Here is a 23,485-nt window from a genome sequence, read left to right on the forward strand (position 1 = left end):
TCAGGAGGCTGAGTCAGAATAATCACTTGAACCCAGGAGGCAAAGGTTGCAGTGAGCCAAGATCACACCACTGCACTCCAGCCTGGGCGACAGAGCGAGATTCTGTCTCAAAAAAAAAGAAGTCCAGGCACGGTGGCTCACGCCTGTAATCCCAGCACTTTGGGAGGCTGAGGAGGGTGGATCACAAGGTCAGGAGATCGAGACCATCCTGGCTAATGCAGTGAAACCCCGTCTCTACTAAAAATACAAAAAATTAGCTGGGCGTGGTGGCGGGTGCCTGTAGTCCCAGCTACTCGGGAGGCTGAGGCAAGAGAATGGCATGAACCCGGGAGGCGGAGCTTGCAGTGAGCAGAGATCATGCCACTGCACTCCACTCCAGCCTGGGTGACAGAGCGAGCCACCGTCTCAAAAAAAAAAAAAAAAAAAAAAAAAAAGAGGCTAGACGTGGTTGGTGGCTCACGCCTGTAATCCAAGCACTTTGGGAGACAGGGGCAGGACTGCCTGAGGTCAGGAGTTTGAGACCAGCCTGGCCAACATGGTGAAACCCCATCTCTATTAAAAATACAAAAATTAGCCAGGTGTGGTAGTGGGTGCCTGTAATTCCAGCTATTTGGGAGGCTAAGACAGGAGAATCACTTCAACCTGGGAGACAGAGATTGCAGTGAGCCGAGACCATACCATTGCACTCCAGCCCGGGCAAGAAGAGCAAAAATCTATCTCGAAAAAAAAAAAAAGATGAAGAAACTGCTGGGTGTGGTGGCTCATGTCTATAATTCCAGCATTTGGGGAGGCCATGTCAGGAGGATCGCTTGAGCCCAAGAGTTAGAAACCAGCCTGGGCAACATACAGAGACCTGGACTCTACAAAAAAAAAAAAAGACGGAGAAATGAGGCACAGAGAGATGAAGTAACTTGCCAAAGCTAGCAAGTGGCAGAGTGAAGTTTGAAACTAAACTTTTTTTCCAGAGTATCTATTTTATTACCTCTTTTTCTTTTTGAGATGGAGTCTTACTGTATCCCCCAGGCTGGAGTGCAGTGGTACAATCTCAGCTCACTGTAATCTCCACCTCCTGGGTTCAAGCAATTCTCCCTGCCTCAGCCTCCCGAGTAGCTAGGATTACAGGCATGTGCCACCACGCCTGACTAATTTTTGTATTTTTAGTAAAGACAGGGTTTCACCATGTTGGCCAGGCTGGTCTCAAACTTTTGACCTCAGGTGATCCACCTGCCTCGGCTTCCCAAAATGCTGGGAATGAGCCACCATGCCCGGCCTCTTTTTTTATTGTCTTTTTTACTTTTTTTTTTTTTTTTAAAGACAGGGTCTCAATCTGTCACCCAGACTGGAGTGTAGTGGTGCAATCATAACTCACTGCAGCCTCGACCTCCCAGGCCCAAGCAATCCTGCTACCTCAGCCTCCTGTATAGCTGGGACCATAGGCACACGCCACCACGCCTAGCTAAGGTTTTCACTGTTTGTTTTCTTTTTAAGAGATTGGGTCTTGCCACGTTGCCCAAGCTGGTCTCAAACTCCTGGACTCAAGCAATCCTCCTGCCTCAGCCTTTTTTTTTATTAATTTATTTTTAAATTTAATTAATTAATTTTTAAATTCATGCTCCCCACTACAGGGTCCACTTGCTTAACCACTGCAATAAACCTACTTTGTAGAGCTGAAGTACAAAAGGAGGAAATATATGTAAAGCGCTCAGTATGTATTATCTATTATAATTATGACAAAGTCTAAACAAATACAAGGGAGGGATGATTTTAGTAATAATAGCCACTAGGACGCCAGGCATGGTGGCTTATGCCTGTAATCCCAGCACTTTGGGAGGCCAAGGCAGGAAGATTACCTGAGGTCAGGAGTTCGAGACCAGCCTCGCCAACATGGTAAACCCTGTCTCTACTAAAAATACAAAAATTAGCCAGGCATGGTGGCAGGCACCTGTAATCCCAGTTACTCGGGAGGCTGAACCTGGGAGGTGGAGGTTGCAGTGAGCCAAGATCACGCCACTGCACTCCAGCCTGAGCGACAGAGTGAGATTCCGTCTCAAAAAAAATAAAATTAAAATTAATAGGCCAGGCATGGTGACTCACGCCTATAATCTCAGCACTTTGGGAGGCCGAGGCGGGTGGATCACCTGAGGTCAGGAGTTTGAGACCAGCCTGGCCGACATGGTGAAACCCCATCTCTACCAAAAATTCAAAAATTAGCCAGGCATGGTGGCGGGTGCCTGTAATCCCAGCTACTCAGGAGGCTGAGGCAGGAGAATCGCTTGAACCTGGGAAGCGGTGGTTGCAGTGAGCAGAGATTGTTCCACTGCACTCCAGCCTGGGTGACAGAGTGAGACTTTGTCTCAAAAAAAAAAAAAAGAAAGAAAGAAAAAAATTAATAATAGCCACTAGGACTGAGCACTCTGGACCACAGTTAAGGTGCTGTGATTTTTTTATCTTGACAACACCCTTAGACCCTGCAAGATAAGTATTATTATCTCCTATTATCTCCACTTCACAGAGGCCAGGAGACGCTATAGTCAAAGTTGCAACACACCTGGGTCTTTTGGATCCTTATTCAGGTGATAGTGATAATGATATCTGGTCCCAAGCAAAGGCACTGAAAGACAGCAAGAGGCCAGGCGCAGTGGTTCACACCTGTAATTCCAGCACTTTGGGAGGCCAAGACAGGCGGATGGCTTGAACTCAGGAGTTTGAGACCAGCCTGAGCAACATGGCAAACCCCATCTCTACCAAAAAAAAAAAAAAAAAACCACACACATACAAAAATTAGCCAGGCACAGTGAATGTGCCTATAGTCACAGCTACTCAGGAGGCTGAGGCGGAAGCATTGTTTCAGCCCTGGGGACAGAGGTTGCAGTAAACTGGCACCAATACATTCCACCCTGGGTAACAAAGCCAGACCCTGTCTGAGGAAGGAAGGAAGGAAGGAAGGAAGGAAGGAAGGAGGGAAGGAGGGAAGGAGGGAAGGAGGGAAGGAGGGAAGGAGGGAAGGAGGGAAGGAGGGAAGGAGGGAAGGAGGGAAGGAGGGAAGGAGGGAAGGAGGGAAGGAGGGAAGGAGGGAAGGAGGGAAGGAAGGAAGGAAGGAAGGAAGGAAGGAAGGAAGGAACCCTTGAAATGGCCAGATGTGGTAGCTCACATCCGGAATCCCAGCACTTCGGGAGGCCAAAGTGGGCAGATCACTTGAGTTCAGGAGTTCAAGGCCAGCCTGGCCAACATGCCAAAACCCCATCTCTTTTAAAAGTACAAAAATTAGCCAGGTGTAGTGATGCGCACTTGTAGTCCCAGCTACTCAGGAGGCTGAGGCAGGAGAATCACTTGAACCCAGGAGACGGAGGCTGCAGTGAGCCAAGATCACGCCACTGCACTCTAGCCTGGGCAACAGAGCGACTCTGTCTCAAGAAAAAAAAGAAATGCCCCAGAGAGTCCAATGGCCCAGAAGTTCTGAGCCCAGTCTTCATCTCAGCATAGTGATAGAGAGACATGGGCAGGTGACAGGTCATGGCCAGAGTGGAGAGAGTATCCCTTACTAATGACAGGGGCAGAGGAACAGTCCTGGGTTGCGTATCAGTCCCAAAAGGCTCTGTCCCCATCTCTACCTCTTCCTGCTTCCTGTAGGATCCTGAGCAAGTTACTTAATCTATTTTTTTTTTTTTAAGATGGAGTCTCGCTCTGTCACCCAGGCTGGAGTGCAGTGGCGCAATCTTGGCTCACTGCAACCTCCGCCTCCCAGGTTCAAGCCATTCTCCTGCCTCAGCCTTCCGAGTAACTGGGACTACAGGCGCGCACCACCAAGCCTGGATAATTTTTTGTATTTTTAGTAGAGACAGGGTTTCACCATGCTGGCCAGGCTGGTCTCAAACTCCTGACCTTGGGATCCGCCCGCCTCGGCCTCCCAAAGTGCTGGGATTACAGGCGTGAGCCACCATGCCCAGCAGTTACTTAACCTCTCTAAGCCTCAGTTTCCTAATCTGAAATTTAAGGCCAAAGACATCAACCTCCCAGGACTGTTTTCAGCATGAAATACAATGTAAAGTATGTGGCACACACCAGTGGCTCAATGAATGATAATACTTCCAGCCAGGCAAGGAAGCAGGAGAGTTTCACCTGTCCCTGAAGGAGGAAGGACTGGAAGCTCTCAAACATTCTCTGAGTTAAAGACTGTCCTGAAGAAGAAAAAAATCAGGGAAGGCCTCAGGAATCAAGCAAGGCTGAGGGACATCCCCTGAGAGATTAACACAAAAGGTAAAATGATACAAGTAGCTAATACATATGGAGTGCTTTTTCAGGCACTATGGCAAAGGCACATCAGTGTCACTTCATATGACCCACCCAACAGTCCTAAGAATTGGTTCTTATCTCACTGAAGCTCTAGACAAGAAAACTGTAGTTTAAAAAGCAGAAACATAGCTATTAGGTTGGTGCAAAAGTAATTTTGGCTTTTGCCATTGCTTTAATAGCACAGGCAGGCTAGGCTTTTGTTTTGTTTTGTTTTTGAGAAACAGGGTCCGGCTCTGTCACCAGAGGGCGGAACGCAGTGATGTGATCACAGCTCACTGCAGCCTCAAACTCCCGGGCTCCAGCGATCCTCCCATCCCAGCCTCCCAAGTAGCTGGGACTATGCATGAGTCCTGCTAGTTTTTTATTTTTTGTTGAGATGGGGCCTCCCTTTGTTGCCCAGGCTGACCTACAACTCCCAGACTCAAGTAATCCTCCCGCCTTGGCCTTCCTAAGTGTTGGGATTACAGGTGTAAGCCACCATGCCTGGCTTTTTTTTTTTTTTTTTTTTTTTTGAGACAGGGTCTCCCTCTGTCGCCAGGCTGGAGTGCAATGGCGCGATCTCGGCTCACTGCAATCTCCGCCTTCCAGGTTAAAGTGATTCTCCTGCCTCACCCTCCCAAGTAGCTGGGATTACAGACGTGCACCACCACGCCCAGCTAATTTTTGTATTATTAGTAGAGAGGGGGTTTTGCCATGTTGGCCACGCTGGTCTCAAACTCCTGACCATAGGTGATCTACCTGCTTCCGCCTCCCACAGTGCTGGGATTACAGGCGTGAGCCACCTCGCCCGGCCTTTTTTTTTTTTTTTTTAATTAATAGTTTGCTGGAGTTACACAATCTCAAGAGGTCCTGAGAAAGTGTGCCCTAAGGCCCTAAGGTTCTTTTGTTGTTGGTGGTGGTGGTTTGTTTTGTTTTGTTTTTGAGACGTAGTCTCGCTCTGTCGCCCAGGGTGGAGTGCAGTGGCGTGATCTTGGCTCACTGCAACCTCCAACTCCTGAGTTCAAGCGATTCCCTCGCCTCGGCCTCCCAAGTAGCTGGGATTACAGGCATGAGCCTTGGCGCCCAGCCTCTACCCACTTTCAATACAGCCTCATCTGCTGAGATCAAGTTGAAATATTTTTTAGTGTCCTCAGCCCCACGCTGTCCAAGACTGGGATAGTGTTGGGGAGCCAGAGATAGAATAAAGTACTAAGAACTCGTCATATGAACCTTTTGAAGACAGGTGGGTCAGGGACTGCACATTTTAGAACTTTAAAGAGGAAAAAAAGGCTCACGGAGGACTCTGACTTGCTGCCTTCTAAATAACAGACCGAAAGAAGTTACTTGGGAGTAAAATCGTTTTGTAAATTACCCAAGAGCACATCATTGAGATTTGTGCATAATACTGAGCCCTGGCCGGGTAAACTGAGAGAGGAGAAGCGGCCTCAAAGTAAAATCAGAGCAGCGCCGGCATCCAGGGCCCCACCTGCCTCAGGGTGAGGATCCTCTGAGGCCCGCATCCCTCCCGGTCCCAGCTGCCAGCAGGTCCGGCCGCACCAGCCGGGTCGCGGGGCTCCCCTTGGAAGACCCAGGCCAAGTGGACGCGGGAGCGTAGAAACACCTGTGGGCTCCCGGGGCACCGCAGAGCTCCCGGGGACCCTTCCCTGTCAGGAACCGGGCGGCCCGCGGGTCGACTCGGTGCTCCCAGTCAGGGAGGGTGCACCGGAAAGCTGAGGGGGCGCAAGGGGCGCTGCGGGGACCCTCGCGGACTGACGTACCTGCCGTCGCCCGGCGCTCGGCGCTCGGCGGAGCGGGCTCTTTAACGCGAGGCTGCGCGACCCTCGCGGTGCACTCCGGGAAGTGTAGTTTCACCTCCGCGCCCCCCAAAGGCCGAGCCCCCGTCCGGCAAAAAACACGGTCGGAGCCACCGCATAGGCCAGCGTGGGTGGCCGGGGCAGCGCTTTCCTGAAGGGCAGCGGGGCTGCGATCCAGAAGGGAGATGGGAACGGGGCCGCTCCAGGACCCACGAAACTACAACTCCCAGAGGACCGAAGCGCCTTAAAGACACAGGCCCGTTTTCTGGGACTCCGGGATCCAGGTTAATGTGTAGCTTTTTTGTTTGTTTTCTGGTTTGGGTTTTGTTTTTGTTTTTGTTTTTTTTTTAACCCCTTCTGGACGGCACCAGGAGCTTCCGCTTTCCTCTGGAGAAAAATCCACTGATGGAGGAAAAAAAAAATCATGCTTTGCCCAAGCGGAAGCAGCTGCCATTCGATTTGCAATTGGAAAGGTTTGCGCTGGTTTCATCACGTGGATCCTTTGGGAAGAAACTTTCCAACTCCGTAATGGGGAGGGGATCTGCGGACCTTTTGGGAAAGTTGTGAATGGCAGCATTGATTGTCATAGATGACAATTGGAAATACTCTGAGTGTCTCTCTCTAGGTTACTATGTGAAAGGAAAATAAATCTCAGGACCCCAAAGTCACTAAGTCAAAGGGAAAAGTCAAGCTGAGAACTGCATCAGGGAAACCTACCTCCCATTTTATTCCTAAACAAGATAACTACAAAGATAAAAAAGCCAGATATGGCCTGGCCCTCACAATTTGCCCACTAGGAAATTCCTTGTGTGCCCCCAAATCTGTACCCTAAAACAGTTGTGTGGAATTTCAGTGACAATGTAAATTGATAGCTTATCTTCACAGGTGCTGGGCTTTGACAGCACTGAAAGTCATCTCTCAGCTCACCTGAGACAAATGCATATCTCATTGCTTCCTCTGCCCTATGTTTATTTTTTCTTATGTAAAAATGCATATTCACTGAGCTAGATGAATGCATAAGTGACTAGTCCTCTATCCCCCTCTAACATGTGAAAGGCTTATCAAAGACTCAGAAGAATGCAGCCATTTGCCTCTTACCTACCCATGCCTTTAAAAAATTTCCTCTTTCAGGCCAGGCACGGTGGCTCGCACCTGTAGTCCCAGCCCTTTGGTGAGGCTAAGGCGGGTGGATCACGAGGTTGGGAGTTGAAGACCAGCCTGGCCAATATGGTGAAACCCCGTCTACTAAAAATACAAAAATTAGCTGAGCGTGGTGGCGCGCACCTGTAGTCCCAGCAGCTTGGGAGGCTGAGGCAGGAGAATCGCTTGAACCCGGGAGGCAGAGGTTGCAGTGAGCTGAGATTGCACCACTGCACTCCAGCCTGGGCAACACAGTGAGGCCCTGTCTAAAAAAAAAAAAAAAAAAAAAAAAAAAAAATTCCTCTTTCCCCAATATCTGACCTTTCCCCTTTAAATATTGAAGCCCTCAAAATCATCTTTGGAGAAAGGTACAGACCTGTCTCCCAGGTGCACACATTCTTAACTTTGGCAAAATAAACTTGTAAATTGATTGAGACCAGTATCTGGTGCTTTTTGGTTTACAACTGGAAAACTAAACTAGGCACATCCATGCAAGACAGATGCTCTATATGTTCAGTAGGGAGTGATGTTCAGGACATCAGGTTAAGGGAAAAGCAGCAAGTTGTAGAGCAATATGTATGGGAAGCCCCTCAAATAAAAAATAATGTTTATGGACAGATAGTGTGTGAATACACAGGAACACGGCTGGAAGCGAATGCATGCTAGGGAGAGATTGCTAAGCGTGGGGACAAGCGGGGAGAACTTGAGCTTTATCTGTATTGTTTGAATTTTTCTTACAAGAATGTACTTTCCAAATCTGTTGTTAATAAGGAGCCTAAAGCCGGGCACAGGTGCTCACGCCTGTAAACCCAACACTTTGGGAGGCCAAGGTGGGAGGATGGCTTGAGCTTGGGAGTTTGAGACCAGCCTGAGCAACATAGCAAGACCCCGTCTCTAAAATATATATAAATTAGGGCCGGATGAAGTGGCTCATGCCTGTAATCCCAGCACTTTGGGAGGCCAAGGCAGGCAGAAAACTCGGGGTCAGGAATTCAAGATGAGCCTGGACAATTTTTTTGTTATTGTTGTTGTGAGACAGAGTCTCACTCTGTTGCCCAGGCTGGAGTACAGTGGTGTGATCTCGGCTCACTGCAACCTCCGCCTCCCAGGTTCAAGTGATTCTCTTGCCTCAGCCTCCTGAGTAGCTGGGATTACAAGCATGTGCCACCACGCCCAGCTAATTTTTGTATTTTTAGTAGAGACGGGGTTTCACCATGTTCAGGCTGGTCTCCAACTCCTGACCTCAGGTGATCCACCCGCCTCGGCCTCCCAAAGTGTTGGGAGTACAAGCGTGAGCCACCGTGCCCAGCCAGTGGCCAATTTTTTTTTTTTTTTTTTTTTTTTTTTTTGAGACGGAGTCTCACTCTGTCTCCCAGGCTGGAGTGCAGTAGCACCATTTCGGCTCACTGCAAGCTCTGCCTCCCAGGTTCATGCCATTCTCCTGCCTCAGCCTCCTGAGTAGCTGGGACTACAGGCGCCCGCCACCACGCCCAGCTAGTTTTTTGTACTTTTAGTGGAGACGGGGTTTCACCGTGTTAGCCAGGATGGTCTTGATCTCCTGACCTCATGATGCGCCCACCTCGGCCTCCCAAAGTGCTGGGATTACACGCATGAGCCACAGTGCCCGGCCGCCAATGGCCAATTTTTTAAATACAAAAATTAGCCAGGCGTGGTGGCAGGAGCCTGTAATTCAGTTATTCGGCAAGCTGAATCAGGAGAGTCATTTGAAGCCAGGAGGCGGAAATTGCACTGAGCTGAGATCGTGCCACGGCACTCCAGCCTGGGTGACAGAGCGAGATTCTGTCTCAAAAAACAAATAAAATTAAAAAAAAAATAAATTTACAAAATAATGAGGCTGAGAGGCACTGAGGTCAGTCACAATGGAGATGGACCCTGCTCTAACTCTGTGTAACCATCTATAAGTAAGTTAATAATAGTATCAAATATCTGAGATTGTTGTGAGGGTAGGATAAATGCTTGACTCCATAGTAAATACTCAAAAAGTATTAACCATTATGATTACCGTCATTATTCCCATCCTGCTCCATTAAAGCAGGATGTTTGGTTTGTTCACCATTGTATCCTCAGGCCTTAGAACAGTGCTGAGGACATGGTAGTGAGAGGTGACAGCGTGCTGGTAGTCCTCACAGCCCTCGTTCGCTCTCCGCGCCTCCTCTGCCTGGGCTCCCACTTTGGCGGCACTTGAGGAGCCCTTCAGCCCACCGCTGCACTGCGGGAGCCCCTTTTTGGGCTGGCCAAGGCCGGAGCCGGCTCCCTCAGCTTGCAGGGAGGTGTGGAGGGAGAGGCGTGGGTGGGAACCGGGGCTGTGCGCGGTGCTTGCGGGCCAGTACGAGTTCCGGGTGGGTGTGGGCTTAGCGGGTCCGCACTCGGAGTAGCCGGCCGACCATGCCAGCCCCGGGCAATGAGGGGCTTAACACCCCGACCAGCGGCTGCAGAGGGTGTGCTGGGCCCCCCAGCAGTGCCGGCCCACTAGCGCTGCGCTCGATTTCTCGCCGGGCTTTAACTGCCTCTCCGCGGGGCAGGGCTCCGAACCTGCAGCCCGCCATGCCTGAGCCTCCCCGGCCACGCCGTGGGCTCCTGTGCCGCCAGAGCCTCCCCGACGAGCGCCGCCCCCTGCTCCACGGCGCCCAGCCCCATCGACCACCCAAAGGCTGAGGAGTGCGGGCGCAGGGCGCAGGACTGGCAGGCAGCTCCACCTGCAGCCCCAATGCGGGATCCACTGAGTGAAGCCAGCTGGACTCCTGAGTCTGCTGGAGACGTGGAGAACCTTTATGTCTAGCTCAGGGATTGTAAATACACCAATGGGCACTCTGTATCTAGCTCAAGGTTTGTAAACACACCAATCAGCACCCTGTGTCTAGCTCAGCGTTTGTGAGTGCACCAATCCACACTCTGTATCTAGCTACTCTGGTGGGGCCTTGGAGAACCTTTGTGTCGATACTCTGTATCTAACCAATCTGGTGGGGACGTGGAGAACCTTTGTCTCTAGCTCAGGGATTGTAAACACACCAATCAGCGCCCTGTCAAAACAGACCACTCAGCTCTACCAATCAACAGGATGTGGGTGGGGCCAGATAAGAGAATAAAAGCAGGCTGCGGAGCCAGCAGTGGCAACCTGCTAGGATCCCCTGTGGCATTGTATGGGCCTTGTTATTTTGCTCTTTGCAATAAATCTTGCTTCTGCTTACTCTTTAGGTCCACACTGCTTTTATGAGCTGTAACGCTTACCGCGAAGGTCTACAGCTTCTGGTCTTGAAGCATATGCAAAACTAGGAGTCCACCGAGAGGAACCAACAACTCCCGACGCGCTACCTTAAGAGCTGTAACACTCACTGTGAAGGTCTGCAGCTTCACTCCTGAGCCAAGGAGATCACGAACCCACCAGAAAGAAGAAACTCCAAACCCATCCGAACATCAGAAGGAATAAACTCCAGACGCACCACCTTAAGAGCTGTAACACTCACGGGGAGGGTCCGCGGCTTCATTCTTGAAGTTAGTGAGACCAAGAACCCACCAATTCCGGACACAGTAGGTGGTTAAAAACAATTGATTGGCCAGTTGTGGTGGCCCACACCTATAATCCCAGCACTTTGGGAGGCCGAGGCAGGAAGATCACCTGAGGTCAGGAGTTTGAGACCAGCCTGGCCAACATGGTGAAATCCCCTCTCTACTAAAAATACAAAAATTAGTTGGGCATGGTGGTGGGTGCATGTAATCCTAGCTACTCAGGAGGGTGAGGCAGGAGAATCGCTGGAAGCCGGGAGGTGGAGGTTGCAGTGAGCCGGGATTGCACCACTGCACTCCAGCCTGAGCGACAGAGCGAGAGACTGTTTCAAAAAAAAAAAAAAAAAAAACCCAATTGGTTGAATGAATGAAGAGCAACCTTCTGCTCAGCTTTCGCCACCCACCTTCTCCTCACACTCTCTGCTTCCCTCAGTCTTCTCCCACTGGAGTCATTCTCCATCTACACTTGGCCCAGGTCTCATCCTCCTTCTCCCACTTCAATGCCTGCTGTTTCTTTTGTGAACCTAGGAGGCCTCCAGGGAGGTGATGAACTGCCTCTCACTGTTGCTGTTCTCAGCAATGCAGGTCCTGGGCTCTGCAGTGAAGTGGGAGGTAGGGATGCCTGCAACTGCAGGTTTGGTGGGGGCTCAAGAAAAGAATGTGCCCCCAAGGAGCTTAGAGGCCTTATGCTCCACCCTACCTCCTAGGGCAGTATGGTTAGTAGAGGAGAGGTAGCTTCCAGGCTGCTCTGGCATCTCCTTGCCTGAGGAGCAAAGAAACTCAAGGAAGGTTTTTAGTAAAATGAAGCCCTCAGTGCAACAGCAGACCCAAAAATCTGTACATGGCCTCATCATCTGGGGTACACAGAGCCATTACACACACATACACACAAACTGTTATAAAATAAAGCACAGTCGCCCAGGCATGGTGGCTCATGCCTGTAATCCCAGCACTTTGAGAGGCTGAGGCGGTAGGATCACGAGGTCAGGAGTTCGAGACCAGCCTGGCCGACACGTAAAACCCATCTCTACTAAAAATACAAAAACTTAGCAGGGCATGGTGGTGGGCATCTATAATCCCAGCTACTTGGGAGGCTGAGGCAGGAGAATTGCTTGAAACCAGGTGGCGGAGGTTGCAGTGAGCCGAGATCATGCCACTGCATTCCAGCCTTGGCAACAAGAGTGAAACTCCATCTCAAAAAAATAACAATAAAATAGAGCACAGTCGGACGGGCATGGTGGCTCATGCCTGTAATCCCAGTACTTTGGGAGGCCGAGGCGGGCATATCATTTGAGGTCAGGAGTTTGAGACCAGCCTGGCCAACATGGTGAAACCCTGTCTCTACTAAAAATACAAAAATTAGCTGGGCGTGCTGGCGCGTGCCTGTAATCCCAGCCACTCAGGAGGCTGAGGCAGGAGAATTGCTTGAATCCAGGAGGCAGGAGATGCAGTGAGTCAAGATCATGCCACTACACTCCAGCCTGGGTGACACGGCGAGACTCCATCTCAAAAAATAAACAGAGTCTAGTGATTAAATCCAAGGATTAAACTTAGACAAATCCGCTCAGCTGCCACCACTTTTTTTTTTTTTTCTTTTTCTTTTTTTCTCTCTTTTGAGACAGGGTCTCACTCTGTTGCCCAGTTTGGAGTGCAGTGGTGCAATCACGGCTCACAGCAGCCTCCAACGCCTGGGCTCAAGTGATCCTCCCAAGTAGCTGGGACTATAGGTGTGTGCCACCACACAGGGTCTTGCTATGTTGCCAAAGCTGGTCTCGAACAGCTGGGTTCAAGCAATCCTCCTGCCGTGGCTTCCCAAAGTACTGGGATTACAGGCATGAGCCACCACACTCAGCCCTTTAAAAACAATATTTTTTTTCTTATAGCATAGAGACTGGGTCTCACTACGTTGCTCAGGCGGGGTTTTTGTGGTTTTTTTTGTTTGTTTGTTTTTTTATTTTATTTGAGATGGAGTCTTGCTGTGTCTCCCAGGCTGCAGTGCAGTGGCCCAATCTCGGCTCACTGCAGCCTCTGCCTCCCGGGTTCAAGTGATTCTCCTGCCTCAGCCTCCTGAGGATTACAGGCACATACCACCACACTTGGCTAATTTTTTTTTTTTTTTAGGCAGAGTCTCACTCTGTCGCCCAGGCTGGAGTGCAGTGGCATGATCTTGGCTCACTGCAAGCTCTGCCTCCCGGGTTCATGCCATTCTCCTGCCTCAGCCTCCCGAGTAGCTGGGACTACAAGTGCGTGCCACCACGCCTGGCTAATTTTTTGTATTTTTAGTAGAGACGGGGTTTCACCGTGTTAGCCAGGATGGTCTCGATCTCCTGACCTCATGATCCGCCCGCCTCAGCCTCCCAAAGTGCTGGGATTACAGGCATGAGCCACCGCGCCTGGCCAAACACATGGCTAATTTTTGTATTTTTAGTAGAGATGGGGTTTCATCATGCTGGCCAGGCTGGTCTTGAACTCGTGAACTCAGGTGATTTGCCTGCTTCACCCTCCCAAAATTCTAGGATTATAGGCATGAGCCACCACTCTTGGCCTCCAGCCTGGTCTTGAACTCCTTGGCTCAAGCGATCCTCCCACCTTGGGCTCCAAAAGTGCTGGGATTACTGGTGTGAGCCACCACACCTGGCCTCTCATCACTTTCTAACCGTGTGAGCAAGACACTCAACCTGTTTGAGCCCAACTTCCTTATCTGTGAGATTAAAATAGAATTTCCAAATTAGGTTGTTGGGAGGGTTTCATGAGCTAATGCACATAAAGGGTTTAGCGCAGTGCCTAATACAGTGTAGGCATCCAAACTCCTTATTGTTAAACAAATGACCTACTGCCAGAATGTGAGGGTCCAGGTCTGGGAGGGAGGACTTTTTGGAAAAGGTGAAATCTTCAGGCCCCTGATGAGATGTGTGGCTGTTACTGGTAGCAGAAATTCCCTCTGGGAGCCAGAACTGCCCATAGGGATATCTTAGGTTGGGTCCCTAGATGCAGAGCCTGAGACAGGAATTCTTGTGTAAGCGACTTCCTAGGGGAGTGGGGAAAGCAGGATAGGGCAGGGAAAGAAACCAAGTAAAGATGTAAGTTCACCTAAATTTTGCCTCAATCTGATTGAACAGGGAGCTCTGGAGCATAAAATGCAATCCAGGCCAGGTGCAGTGGCTCACACCTGTAATCCCAGCATTTTGGGAGGCCGAGGCAGGCAGATCATCTGAGGGCAGGAGTTCCAGATCAGTCTGGCTGATATGGAGAAACCCCATCTCTACTTAAAATACAAAAAGTAGCCGAACATGGTGGCATGTGCCTGTAATCCCAGCTACGTGGGAGGCTGAGGCAAAAGAATGACTTGAACCTGGGAGGCGTACGATGCAGTGAGCTGAGATATCGCTACTGCACTCCAACCTGGGTGACAGAGCCAGACTCTGTATCCCCCCACCCCGCAAAAAAGCCAATTCCTTGGCACTGGAGGAAGAAAACTAAAAAAGAAAAAAAAAGGCCGGGCATGGTGTCTCCCATCTGTAATCCCAGAATTTTGGGATTAGGTGGTACAGATTTCCAGTTACACTAGCAGTGGATAAGAATGCCCCACACTCTTGCCAAGATAGTTATCAAGCTTTTTGATTGTTGCCAATCCGGTATGTGAAAAATGATATCTCAGTGTGGTGATTTTCATCTGCATTTGTTTTATTAAGAGTGATGTGGCTAGGTACAGTGGCTCACGCCTGTAATCCAAACACTTTGGGAGGCCAAGGCGGGCGGATCACGAGGTCAGGAGTTCGAGACCAGCTTGGCCAACATGGTGAAACCCCGTGTCTACTAAAAATACAAAAATTAGCTGGGCATGGTGGCAGGCACCTGTAATCCCAGCTACTCGGGAGGCTGAGGCAGGAGAATTGCTTGAACCTGGGAGGCGGAGGTTGCAGCGAGCCTAGATCACACCACTGCACTCCAGCCTGGGCAAAAGAGCAAGATTCTGTCCAAAAAAAAAAAAAAAAAAAAAGGAGGAGGAAGGACAACGAGAAGGAGAGGAAAGGGAAGGAGAAGGGTAAGGGGAAACTTGATGCTCCCTTTGCATCCCATTGAGGTACAGAGGGAAAAAAAAAAAGAAGAGTGATGCTCTGAGAAAATACCAAGTGTTAGGCTGGGTGCGGTGGCTCACGCCTGTAATCCCAGCACTTTGGGAGGCTGAGGCAGGGGGATCACCTGAGGTCAGGAGTTCAAGACCAGCCTGACCAACATCGAGAAACCCCGTCTCTACTAAAAATGCAAAAATTAGCAGAGCATGGTGGTGCATGCCTGTAATCCCAGCTACTCGGGAGGCTAAGGCAGGATAATCGCTTGAACCCAGGAGGTGGAGGTTGCGGTGAACTGAGATCGTGCCATTGTACTCCAGCCGGGCAATAAGAGCGAAACTCTGTCTCAAATAAATAAGTGTTAGTGAAGGTGTGGAGAAATTGGAAGCCTGTCCACTGTTGGTGGGAGTGGAGAATGGTGCAGCAGATACGGGAAACAGTATGGTGCTCTTCAAAAAATTAACACTAGAGTGCTCGCTTTGGCAGCACATATACTAAAATTGGAACGATACAGAGAAGATTAGTATGACCCCTGCGCAAGGATGACACGCAAATTCATGAAGCGTTCCATACTAAAAAAAAAAAAAAAAAAAATTGAAGGCCAGGCGCGGTGGCTCACGCCTGTAATCCCAGCACTTTGGGAGGCCGAGGTAGGTGGATCATGAGGTCTGGAGTTCAAGACCAGCCTGACCAATATGGTGAAACCCCATCTCTACTAAAACTACAAAAATTAGCCAGGTGTGGTGGCATGTGCCTGTAATCCCAGCTACTCAGGAGGCTGAGGCAGGAGAATCGCTTGAACCCGGGAGATGGAGGTTGCAGTGAGCTGAGATTGCACCATTGCACTCCAGCCTGGGCAAAAGAGCGAGACACCATCTCAAAAAAACAAACAAACAAAAAACACTAGAATTACTAGATCCGGACTGGACAGGCAGGGCTTGCGAAAGGATCAAGTCTTTGGCTACAGATTTATTACATCCGTCTTTGGAAGAGGAAAAGAAAAATCATAAAAGAAATGGCTAGTTCAAAGTCCAAATTCTTATTTTATGGTTGTAAAATGTTGAGATTGTCCCATGATTACCATAGTTTTCAGCCATGCTCAGACAGTGGTTCTTTGTGTGGGTTGTTCAACAGTGTCAGCCTACAGAAGGAAAGCCCAGACTCACAGAGGGTGTTCACTTAGAGGAAAGCAACACAAATGGAGTGATCCACACCACTTCCTGAATCTGTGTTATCTCACAGAAAGCCTTATCATAAGTCTAGCAATTCTAATTCATCTACCAAGATAATGTATTCATAATTATGTTTGATTTTGCAAAGTATACGATACTGATCTATTTTGGTGTCCGTTTTCCAATAAAGATTATGAGCAAAAAAAAAAAATTACTATATGATCCAGCAATTTCACTTGATCTGTTGCCCAGGCTAGCGTACAGTGGCACAATAATGGTTCACTGCAGCCTGGACCTCCCGGGCTAAATTGATCCTCCTGCTTCAGCCTCACAAATAGTAGGGACTACAGGCATGCATCACCACGCCTGATTAGTTTTTGCCCAGCCAAAAAATCATTTTATTATGGAAACTTCAAATATATCCAAAGGTGAAAAATTGTTATAATTAATTAACCCAGAGAAACTACTCATCCCCTCTTTTTTTTTTTTTTTTTTTTTTGGAGATAGAGTCTCATTCTGTTGCCCAGGCTGGAGTGCAGTGGTACGATCTCTGCTCACTGCAACCTCTGCCTCCTGGGTTCAAGCCATTCTCCTGCCTCAGCCTCACAAGTAGCTGGGATTACAGCCATGTGACACTATGCCCGGCTAATTTTTGTATTTTTAGTAGAGACAGGGTTTCGCCTTGTTGGCCAGGCTGGTCTCAAACTCATGACCTCAAGTGATCTGCCTGCTTCGGCCTCCCAAAGTCCTGGGATTATGGGTGTGAGCCACCATGCGTGGCCTCATCTCTTCTATAATTATCAATTTAACCAACCTTGTTGTATCTATACCTATACCTCAAACCTGGATTATTTTGAAGCAAAAATTGAGAACAAGACCCTGTCTCAAAAAAAAAAAAAAAGGAAGAAAAAAAGAAAATAGACAACACAATTGAAAGCAGGAGCTCAAAGAGATATTTGTACACTCATGTTCGTAGCAGTAGTATTTAAAGTAGCCAAGAGCTACAAACAACCCATCATTGACAGATGAATGAATAAAGAAAACGTGGTATGTACATATAATAGAGTATTATCCAGCTTTACAAAGGAAGGAAATTCTGACATATGCTACAATATGGATGAACCTTGTGGACATTATGCTAAGTAGAATATGCTGGTCACAAGAGGACAAGTACTGTATGATTGCACATTTCCTATTAGCTACTTGGTACATTTTCTTTTATTTTTTGAGAGACAAGGTCTTGCTCTGTCATGCAGGCTGGAGTGCAGTGGCACAATCCAGCTACTCTGGAAGCTGAGGCAGGCTGTCGCACAAGCTGGGGTGCAGTGGCACGATCTTGGCTCACGGCAACCTCTGCCCCCAGGGTTCAAGTGATTCTCCTGCCTCAGCCTCCCGAGTAGCTGGGATTACAGACACCCGCCACCATGTCCGGCTAACTTATGTATTTTTAGTAGGGACAGGGTTTCACAATGTTGGCCAGGCTGGTCTCAAACTCCTGACCTTAAGTGATCTGCCTGCCTCAGCCTTCCAAAGTGCTGGGATTATAGGCATGAGCCTCCTTGCCCAGTCAAAAAAGACATTAAAAAAAAAAAAAAAAGGCCCAGAGCAGTGGCTCATGCCTGTAATCCCAGCATTTTGGGAGGCTGAGGCTGGCGGATCACAAGGTCAACAGATAGAGACCATCCTGGTCAATGAGGTGAAACCCTGTCTCTACTAAAAATACAAAAATTAGCTGGGCATGGTAGTGCGTGCCAGTAGTTCCAGCTCGGGAGGCTGAGGTGGAAGGATCCCTTGAGTCCAGGAGTTCGAGGATGCAGTGAGCCATGATCACACCACTGCACTCCAGCCTGGGTGAGACAGCAAAACCTAGTCTCTAAAAAGAAAAAAAAAAAGGTGGTAAGAACAGATTTTAATTTGTAATATACTATTGCAATAGGGAAGAGGGTCCAGCGTGAACTTGGCCCAACTTTGATTTGTACAAAAGTGACTGGGAATTTAAATTTATTTTTTAGAGATGGGGTCTTGTTATGCTGCCCAGGCTGGTCTCAAACTCCTGTCCTCATGTGATCCTGCCACTTCGGCCTCTAGAGTAGCTGGGATTACAGGCACAAGCCAGTGAGTCTGGCAAGATAACTTGTGTTTTTTGTTTGTTTTGTGACAGAGTCTTGCTCTGTTGCCCAGGCTGGAGTGCAGTGGTGTGATCTCAGCTCATTGCAACCTCAGCTCATTGCAACCTCTGCCTCCCAGGTTCAAGTGATTCTCCTGCGTCAGCCGCCCAAGCAGCTGGAACTACAGGCACCCACCACTGCACCTGCCTAATTTTTTGTATTTTTTTTTTTTTTTTGAGACGGAGTCTCGCTCTGTCGTCCAGGCTGGAGTGCAGTGGTGTGATCTCAGCTCACTGCAAGCTCCACCTCCTGAGTTCACACCATTCTCCTGCCTCAGCCTCCTGAGTAGCTGGGACTACAGGTGCCCGCCACCAGGCCCGACTAATTTTTTTTGTATTATTAGTACAGACGGGGTTTCACCGTGTTAGCCAGGATGGTCTCGATCGCCTGACCTCATGATCTGCCTGCCTTGGCCTCCCAAAGTGCTGGGATTACAGGCATGAGCCACTGCGCCCGGCCCTAATGTTTTGTATTTTTAGTAGAGATAGGCTTTCAACATGTTGGCCAGGCTGGTCTCGAACTCCTGACCTCAAGTGCTCCGCCTACCTCGGCCTTCCAAAATGCTGGGATTACACGTGTGAGCCACTGTTCCTGGCCTAGTTGTGTTTTAAAGTGGATGAAGGAGTAGGGAAGGTGGCAAGCAGGGGTTCAGTAGAGTCAGGGACATGAAAAATTGCAAAGGATTGGTCAATGTACAGCTCTGTCCACTAGCTGGCAATTATCAAAGTTAGGATTCTGTCCTCCCACAAAGACTGGGAGACAGAGGCCTTATCCTTCAGGATGATGACATTCAAGGAATGGCTTTCAGGTCCTTGAGAAAGACACTCTTGAGTTGTGGAAGATACTTACACATCTCAAAGGATCAGATAAGGAATTCACAATTGTGAGCCCTTTTTAGTAAATGCTCTGAGAAAGTGTAGTCGGAGCCTATGATTGGGTATCGCCTGGAACAGTCAATTCTTTCGGCAGTGGTGCGCCTTCTCAGGCAGGCACTTTAAGGTGGGTTTGGGTCATCCCAGGATGTGACCTTGAGCTGTTAGAAACTATATTACTGTTTAAGTCTTTTTTTTTTTTTTGAGACGGATTCTCGCTCTGTTGTCCAGGCTGGAGTGCAGTGGTGCAATCTCTGCTCACTGCAACCTCCACCTCCTGGGTTCAAGCAATTCTCTGCCTCAGCCTCCCCAGTAGCTGGGATTACAGGCGCCTGCCACCACGCCCTGCTAATTTTTTGTATTTTCAGTAGAGACAGAGTTTCACCATCTTGGCCAGGCTGGAAGAGTTCAGGCCACCCCTGAACTCCAGACCTTGTGATCCACCCGCCTCGGCCTCCCAAAGTGTTGGGATTACAGGCGTGAGCCATGGCGCCCAGCCTTCTTTTCTTTTTTATAAAGAGAGACAGGGTTTTTCCACGTTGCCTAGGCTGGTCTCAAACTCCTAAGCTCAGACAATCTACATGCCTAGGCCTCCTAAAGTGCTGCGATTACAGGCGTGAGCCACTGTGACCGGCCTCTGTAGAAGCCTTTTAATGTGGAGGGAGGAGGGTGGGTAAAATCACTTGTGTTGAGAGTCTGCCGGTGTTTTGTTTGTTTGTTTGTTTGTTTGTTTTTGAGACGGAGTCTCGCTCTGCCGGCCAGGCTGGAGTGCAGTGGCGCGACGTTGGCTCACTGAAACCTCCATCCCCCCGGATTCAAGTTATTCTCCTGCCTCAGCCTCCTGAGTAGCTGGGATTACAGGCGCCTGCCACCATGCCCGGCTAATTTTTGTATTTTTAGTAGAGACAGAGTTTCACCATCTTGGCCAGGCTGGTCTTGAACTCCTGACCTCATGATCCACCTGCCTCAGCCTCCCAAAGTGCTGGGATTACAGGTGTGAGCCACCACGCCTGGCCCTTTTTTGTTTAAGACAGAGTCTCACTCTGTTGCCCAGGCTGGAGTGCAATGGCATGATCTCAGCTCACTGTAACCTCCAACTCCCAGGTTCAAGCAATTCTCGTGCCTCAGCCTCCCAAGTAGCTGGGATTACAGGCACGCACTACCACACCCAGCTAATTTTTGCATTTTTGGTAGAGACAGGGTTTTGCCATGTTGGTCAGGCTGGTCTTGAACTCCTGGCCTCATGTGATCCACCTGCCTCAGCCTCCCAAAGTGCTGGGGTTACAGACGTGAGCCACAGTGCCCAGCCTATTTTTTTTAGTATATCTAAACAAGGGGTGGATTATTCATGAGTTTTCTGGGAAAGGGGTGGGCACTTCCCCAAATTAAGGGTTTCTCCACTTTTTATTTTTTAATTTTTAATTTTTTTATTTTTTGAGATGTTGTCTTGCTCTATAGCCCAGGCTGGAGTGCAGTGGCGCTATCTCGGCTCAGTGCAAGCTCCGCCTCCCAGGTCACGCCATTCTCCTGCCTCAGCCTCCCGAGTAGCTGGGACTACAGGCGCCCGCCACCGCCCCTGGCTAATTTTTTTTTTTTGTATTTTTAGTAGAGACCGGGTTTCACCGTGTTAGCCAGGATGGTCTCGATCTCCTGACCTCGTGATCCGCCCGCCTCAGCCTCCCAAAGTGCTGGGATTACAGGCGTGAGCCACCTCGCCCAGCCTTCCTCCACTTTTTAGACCATATAGGGTAACTTCCGGGTGTTGCCATGTCATTTGTGAACTGTCATGGCACTGGTGGGAGTGTCTCTTAGCATGTTAATGCATTCTAATTAGCATATCATGAGCTGCGAGGATGACCAGAGGTTACTTTCGTCACCGTCTTGGTTTTGGTGGGATTTGGCCAGCTTCTTTACTGCCACCTGTTTTATCAGCAAGGTCTTTGTGACCTGTGTCTTGTGCAGACCTCCTATCTCATCCTGCAACTTAGAATGCCTTAACCTTACCGGCCAGGCGTGGTGGCTCACGCTTGTAATCCCAGCACTTTGGGAGGCCGAGGCGGGTGGATCACGAGGTCAGGAGATCGAGACCATCCTAACACGGTGAAACCCCGTCTCTACTAAAAATACAAAAAAATTAGCCGGGCGTCATGGTGGGTGCCTGTAGTCCCAGCTACTCGGGAGGCTGAGGAAGGAGAATGGCGTGAACCTGGGAGGCGGAGCTTGCAGTGAGCCGAGATCGCGCCACTGCACACTCCAGCCTGGGCAACACAGCGAGACTCCGTCTCAAAAAAAAAAAAAAAAAAAGGAAGAAGAATGCCTTAACCTTTAGGGAACACAGCCCAGTAGGTCTTGGCCTTATTTTACTTAGCCCCTATCCAAGATGGAGTCGCTCTGGTTCAAACACCTCTGACACCGGGATTACAAGCTTGAGCCACTGAGCCCAGCCAAGAGTCTGTAGTTTTTAATGGGCCAAGGTTGAGGCCTAGTTGAGAAGGGGGCTTGGGGAAGCCTTTCTAGAGTTTGGTCAAGGAGTTTGGTCAGCTGACAGGTGGAAGAGTCTGGGTTCCTCCGGCTTGAGGGTGGTGCTTACTAACCTATAGTTTGTAGCTGCAAGAACAGCAGAATAATAGGTAGTAAGAAGGGCCCACCTGGGTCAAAATGAGAACCATTCTTGGCTGGGTGTGGTGCTGGCACTTTGGGTGGCCGAGGTGGGCATATCACTTGAGGTCAGGAATTCCAGACCACCCTGGCCAACATAGTGAAACCCTGTCTCTATTAAAAATACAAAAATTAGCCAGGTGTGGTGGTGCATGCCTATAATCCCTGCTGCTCCGGAGGCTGACACACAGGAATCACTTGAACCCTGGAGGCAGAGATTGCAGTGAGCCGAGATCATGCCACTGCATTCCAGCCTGGGCGATGTAGCGAGACTCTGTCTGAAAACAAATAAACAAAAAGAATGAGAACCTTTCTCAGTACCTGACAAGCCAGGAATCTACTGCCTCACCTCTCACTTCCCCAGCCTGTCTTATGCCATAGCCCACCCAGAGGTAGCAGACGCTACTAAACTGACCTTGTCCTAGGGGTTTGATATCACAAATCCTGGCTTATATGCATGGCTTGGAAGGTAGCACCAGGCATGCTCCTGCTGCCCACCTTGCACGAGAAAAACCTTCCCAGCTTTAGGGGGAATTTCAAGGGGTAAGGTCTGGAACACCTGCAGGCAGATGGCCCAAGTGGTATCTTCCTTTAGGAAGCGTACTGATTTACATTCCTGACAGAGCACAGTGGCTCACATGTGTAATCCCAGCAGTTTGGGAGGCTTAGGCAGGAGGTTCGCTTGAGCCCAGAAGTTTGAGACCAGCCTGGGCAACATGGGAAAACCCCATCTCTACAAAAAATACAAACATTAACCGGGTGTGGTGGCACATGCCTGTAGTCCCAGCTACTCAGGAGGCTGAGGTGGGAAGATCTTTTGAGCCTGGGAGGTTGAGGCTGCAGTGAGTCGTGATGACATCACTGCACTCCAGCCTGGGCGACAGTGAGACCTTGAGCAAAAACAAAGAGCGTTCCTGTGCTAAAGGGGACTAGACTGGGACCCTGCCTTTCCGGGTTTGGCTCTTCAGGGCCATTATTAATTATCCCACACAAGGGCCATCCTTGAAAGAGGACACCGGTGTGTTAGCAGCAAACACCAACAGCAGAGGTTATCAGGTTATCAAGGTAGTAACCGGCAGCATGAGCAACACCTGGAAACGGGGTAGCAATGCCAATTCTGGGGCCTGCCCTAGAGCTAAAAGAACCAGAAGCTGAGGGTGGGGGCAGCAATCTGCGTTTAAACAAGCTGGCCAAGAGGATCCCATACACACCAAAAATTCAGAACCACTTCAGCCTCACTTCAGCCTGTTGGAGGGCGAAACTGCAGTCTACCTGGAGTTTCATAAAGGTTTTGAAATAGGTGCGGAAGTTAGGGAAAGGATAGGCTAATAAAAGACATGGCAAATATTTAAAATGCATTCACTTTACCCGCAACAGCAGGAAGCTACGGGCATCTAAGAGAGAGCCTGCAAGGGGGAGATGCCCCGGTGGATGAGGAACCAGTAGACACTCTGCCCCCTTTTCCTCTTTTCCTAGGTGGGGAACACAAAGTCCAGCGAGGCCAAACCCCCGCTCGCACCGCTGATGGGGTCTCTCTCCCCTCAGGCCAGGGCGCAGCGGCCCCACGGCAGCTCGGGCTTTCAGAGCCCGGGCGTGAAGCCAAGCTGGCCTCAGGTCGCGGCTCTTTGAGAGCGCGAGTGGGAACAGTGCCCTCCGGCCGGGCTCGTCAGCAGCTGGCCACAGCAGCATCTGAGAGGCGTCCTCGGCTAGTGTGCACCTCCCTAGGAACCCACGTATCCCACCCGGCTCGGGGCCGTCTGCTCCAGCCGCTGGAGCCCGGCCTTCTGAGAA

General features: G+C 49.6%; 1 protein-coding gene, 1 long non-coding RNA gene and 1 other non-coding gene across 7 annotated transcripts in view; 2 read left to right on the forward strand and 1 right to left on the reverse strand.

Annotated features, from left to right (window-relative positions):
- FCSK (fucose kinase) overlaps nucleotides 1-6,726 on the reverse strand; it is a 26,473-nt gene extending 19,747 nt beyond the window's left edge. The window contains exon 1 of one of the 5 annotated variants that reach the window (XM_034940658.3): nucleotides 6,051-6,712. The gene's annotated coding sequence lies outside the window, so the exon portion shown is untranslated. Of the gene's footprint in view, nucleotides 1-5,758 lie in introns of all 5 variants that reach the window. The other 4 variants (XM_003829471.4, XM_055099280.2, XM_034940659.3 and 1 more) reach the window with 4 other exon arrangements.
- Nucleotides 6,283-15,840, forward strand: LOC134729311 (uncharacterized). Its single transcript, XR_010110293.1, has 2 exons — nucleotides 6,283-6,370; nucleotides 10,443-15,840. It is a non-coding gene; the product is annotated as an uncharacterized LOC134729311 (long non-coding RNA).
- On the forward strand, nucleotides 15,295-15,401 carry LOC112437500 (U6 spliceosomal RNA). Its single transcript, XR_003026098.3, has one exon. It is a non-coding gene; the product is annotated as a U6 spliceosomal RNA (small nuclear RNA).
- Nucleotides 15,841-23,485: the final 7,645 nt, after the last annotated feature.

The sequence above is a fragment of the Pan paniscus genome, chromosome 18, assembly GCF_029289425.2.
Source record: "Pan paniscus chromosome 18, NHGRI_mPanPan1-v2.0_pri, whole genome shotgun sequence".
In the NCBI taxonomy this organism is placed as follows: Eukaryota; Metazoa; Chordata; class Mammalia; order Primates; family Hominidae; genus Pan; species Pan paniscus.